The 5000-nt window shown below is 34.0% G+C and overlaps 1 protein-coding gene across 1 annotated transcript in view; it reads left to right on the top strand.

Annotated features, from left to right (window-relative positions):
• LOC106868728 (uncharacterized) overlaps positions 1-5000 on the top strand; it is a 53969-nt gene that overhangs the window by 563 nt on the left and 48406 nt on the right. The window lies entirely within an intron of this gene.

Here is a 5000-nt window from a genome sequence, read left to right as displayed (position 1 = left end):
TACTCGTAATCACTTTATTAGTTATGTTATTTACAGTTAAGCTTTAGATGTACAAAGTTTCTTCTCTACTTTAACAATGAATTTTAGAAAAAAATAACAATATAAAAAACAGCGTAGCAATGTTAATTATACTTCGATTTTATATGTATTTTGTTAAGTTTGCCTGGTAAATTGTAATTAATTGTGATTAATTTTATAATCACAAAAAAGTGTTTTTTTTAATGTTTTTCACCGATCCAAAGTACTTTTAAAGTTTGTATTTGATCAACACGAAAACATTTGTCAATCAGTATAATTTCGAACAATAAAATACAACTTTTAACCTACTTTCTGAACATAATTTGCTAAAGTAAACGGTATGTAAATAGACAGAAAGAAAAAAGAGAAATTAGTAAATAAATTATTATTAGACATGCACACACACACACACACACTCTCTCTCTGTCATACATTACGCTTGAAGAAACTATTGTTGCCCTTTAAAAAAAGTTTAATTAGACACTCTAAAACATTCTCGGCATTACTGCATGTGATGAAAGTAAATATGGATATGAAAACAAGCTTAAAGTAAACTAGTGTTTATTAATTTCAGATGGATTTTAAATACTTGTTGCTTATTTTGTTTTCTTTTGAAGTATAACTTTTTTTTTATAGAATCGAATTATTTACGCGATCTCATCTATTTGGGAATTAACTTATTACTGTTATCTAAAATTATCATAACTGGTTATAAAATAGTTTTACAATTGTGTACTAAGGCATATTGTATATTGTGTAGCCGTAGATCAGCTCTGATCGCGGCAGTCCTATGGTACGTAAGTAGTTGACTGGAAGACTTCCATTTTTTCCAGTTATACCACGTCTCTGTCTCATTGAATCATCTGATTGATATTCTTGGACACTTCCACTCTCTCTCTTTCTCTCTCGTATCCTGCTTTTTTTTTCTTTTACATCTGTATTTTGTGTTGTTAACTAGAACCCAAAATACTATGTACTTAATTACAATAGTGTGTTGAATTCGGCAATGTGTTAAGTCAGAGGAACATTTATTAAATCTACAATGATGCCTTTGTTGAGTGATGAACAATGTGGTACTTATATTGAAGTGTTGAAAATGTTTTTGCCACAGACTCTTAGCGTTGTCTCGCAGACTTATATCCATGTGAGATAAAATAATTTTGTAATATAAACTGTTAACCTCTCGCCTGTTTTTCTGATACTCTTTCCACTTTTGTATCGATATTAGAAATGTTGCAGAATCCCATATATGCCTTTATGTTCTGAGCTCAAATTCCGCCGGGGTCGATAAATTAAGTGTCAGTTGCGTACTGAGGTCGTTCTAATCGACTGCCCCCCCCTCCCCAAAAGTTTTGGGCCTTGTGCCTAGAGTAGAAAAGAATCTCACATATGCAATAACAGTAAGTTGAAGAACTTCAATTAACAGAGATAATCTCTAATCTCAGTTTTTCAGCTGACTACTTTGCATGTGTGAGATTCTACATTAAGTGTATTTAGTATACATAACGCTTCCCTGAAACAAACATTCCCTCTGCCCAGTTCTAACACTAGAAACGATTTGGCCGAAGCGGTTGAGAGCCAGACTTACTGCTTTGTAATTAATATTTAGTGACGTTCCTCTACACTTTTGAATTCAAAAGCTGCCAGAATAAAACTCAACATTTTCTCATTTCGCGATTGATAAATGAATATACCAATTGTAAACAGTGTCGCTTTTAATCGCTTGTATCTATAACACTCCCCAAAAGTGTGACCCTGCACCAGTGTAAGAATTCATCTATCTAGTATTTGGAATCAATGCATATTATACTAATATGTGTGTCCTTATGCCAAAATTAGAAAGAATATTCATTAAAATCAATTGAATATCACATTGAATTAAATCTCTTACTGAGTCTCATTTACAATTAAAGAACTCTTCGTGACATCTGATACAATGAAATCATGGCTAAAATATAATCAGCCATGCATGGTCACCACATGTATAGCGCGCCAACAAGGGAGCCCCTACATGGTTGCTCGACTTACTAAAAATGGCAGCCAAATCTTTAAATTCCATCATCGTCTTAAAAACTGGAAAGGCGCATTGGTTAATGTATTCTTAGATACCCGTGAAAAGACAAGATGGTCCCAGTGGAACGTCTTAAGTAACAGGCCTGCTCTATGAAGTTGACTGGGGCAAATTAACACAAACAATCCGCATCAGTAAAGCAACAAGGTATCTGAAGAGGTGGTTAAGTTGCTTACTAAATGTTTTTAAAATTTAATAAATCTTTTTATTAAAATTTGAAGTCATGAAAGATGTAAGACAAGTCTATTTTTTTAATTAAAAAAAAAAATTTTCATGTAAGGCAAGTTATTGAGTAGTTAGTTTGCTTATAGCGAAATGTCTTGATTCAGCTTATATTTTCATTAATTCATTGTTTGCAGTAGGGCGGTCGTACAGTTTAGGCCGTACACAACATTTATGTTGTGATCATAAATGCGTTGATTTTTTCTTTTTTTTTTTTGTTATTGTTTTTAGTCGACCAGATTTGTGGTCAAAACCATTATTACAGCTGTGATTGTCCATCATTTTGTATATCTAAAACTTCATTTGTTTGAAGTGTCCTTCGATATTTTTAGGACTGTATGGTGTAATATAGTTGCTATTTTAAACTGTTCTAGAGACTACATACATGCACTCTCCGTTGATTGCATCAATCTTCCCCTTACCTCCAATATACGCTTGTTTATTATATTGATTTTTAAAGAATGAAAGGTATAGTTATAGGAAAGTTACGGCGTTACTACATAGTAAATGCCTGCAGGTAATGCCGTCTTATGGCATGGTCACACTCGGTGGTTGCTTGGTAGGGTCCCCACATGTCTAGGCGCGCAATAGATTGCTTTGCATGGGAGCCTATAATGCTGTTAACATAGCTCTGACTGCAGGTTTTGAATTTAATACTAAATACAGTAGGGCATTTAGTTATAAACTTTACAATTTCTGCCTTAGATTCTAATGCTTCATTGCAATAACGAAAGAGCGAAAATTGGAGTAGAATATCAGTTACAGGTAGAAGTTTGTTTGATAAATATCTTGTGATTCAACTAATATTTCTTCATTTTTAATATCTTAATTCATTAGTGTATTTTCGTTAAATTTTTAGTCCCTGCTCAAGTTTTGCAGTTTTATTTAAAGTATATTATATGTATCATTTTAGTCATCACTGATGCGCCTTCACTGCCCCATTGTAATAACAAGAGCGGAAATGGCAGTTGAAGATTAGTGGCAGATAGAAATCCGTTTTTATTACATATTCTATGAGTCGACTAATATTTTTAAAAAATAGTTGACTAAAAATAAAGTTAGTTACTGTTAAGAATTTGCCGGAGCACCATCCAAGGTATGACTTCTGATTTTTGTTGTTGTGTGGTCTCTATCTATGCACTGAAGTCTAATTTAGATATTCTTTTTATAATGGTTTAGTATTATTAATTGGTTAAACATTTGACAAGATATTTGGGCACTATCACGCTATTAGATGTCAGAAGTGAAAGTAGTCGCTGTCTGTCAGCCTGCTTGCCTGTCTGCCTGCATGCCTGCTGCTGGCCTGTCTGCCTGCTTGCCTGCTGCTGGCCTGTCTGCCTGCTTGCGTGCTGAGCTATCTGTCTGTCTGTCTGTCTGTCTGCTGGTTTGAGTTGATACTTTGGCTTACTTACTTACTGATATCTATCTACTATGTATCTATCTATCAATTATTAGAAAACACAAATTTAATATAAAAACATTTTCCTGAAATTGCAAATTATTTAAAATATAAAAATATAATTTTCAACAGAGAGAATTTATCAAAATAGAAAACAAATGAAGTTTGAAGTTAAGTTTAAAAATAAATGTGATACTTATGCTCCGTAGATACTTATACTCTGTAATGTTTCAAACGCATGGATATAGGTGTCGAATTTGTTCCAATAACTTCTGGAAGATCTCATCCTTGAATTCGTAACGCCACATGAATTCTATTAGATGTGTTTGCAGTAAATTCCGGGTTGTCCCATTTTCTCTTTTGTTCTGGTTCTTGGCATGTTTTCATAGGCATTCGATGTGATTTGTTGTGGCAAATGTAACCGGATCAACAAAATTTATTGAATGGTTCACGGTTAAATGTCTATATCCTAGCGTGTTTAGTGTATTATATGAACGCCAGAGGTCAGAAATTATTGTTGTTCCTGGTAAAATCCGCTCTTGTATAATTTCTAAAAGGGTATCAGATGATCGATCTTCTACCGCAACTAAAAAACATCTTCTCGTATCTCTTTCTAACGCACCAAACACCCACTGCGTTTTAACCCGATGGCCAACATTATATTTTCTTCTAACAAACGCACTTTCATCTATCTCCACTATTCGGTTTGGTCCGCCTAACTTAATATTTTGCGCAATATAATACTCTGCACATACATCACGGCAGTAATTCCTCCAATCTGTTACAGCTACATTTGCTATACGACATTCCTGGCCTAAATTCTTAGCTAAATCTCCCTTAGCCCAATAATATAATATATCTATAATCTGCTCGCTTTTCAGTTTGCTATTATCTAGAAATTTCCCTTTCTAATGGAAATCAGTTTTCTACAAGGCCTTCCACATGACCATATCATGCCATCGGACAAATTGTTTTTGGCCACTTCCCTCATGCTAGCTCCACAAGAGGGACATATTTTTTCAGTATTTAACAATCCGTATGTCTTGAGCCAGTGAATACTAGCTGCTGTTGTTGCGGTGGCGATGGCAATGTCGCGGTGATTAATTCCATTTGCACTGGGATATGTAGAAGTCATCGTGAAAAACCTGCAACTAATTTGTTCTCGTGTAGATTTCAATTTGAATTACGCGCGCTTTTGGGTGGGTATGATGGGTATATGTGATTTATTTTTAAAACAATAATGAATAATGCAAAAATACATTTATTCATAAAGTTTAAACTGAACATGGA

Source organism: Octopus bimaculoides, chromosome 1 (assembly GCF_046866305.1).
Source record: "Octopus bimaculoides isolate indiv1 chromosome 1, ASM4686630v1, whole genome shotgun sequence".
Classification (NCBI taxonomy): domain Eukaryota; kingdom Metazoa; phylum Mollusca; class Cephalopoda; order Octopoda; family Octopodidae; genus Octopus; species Octopus bimaculoides.
Note: the sequence above shows the minus strand (reverse complement) of the source record. Positions and strands in the feature narration are given on the sequence as shown.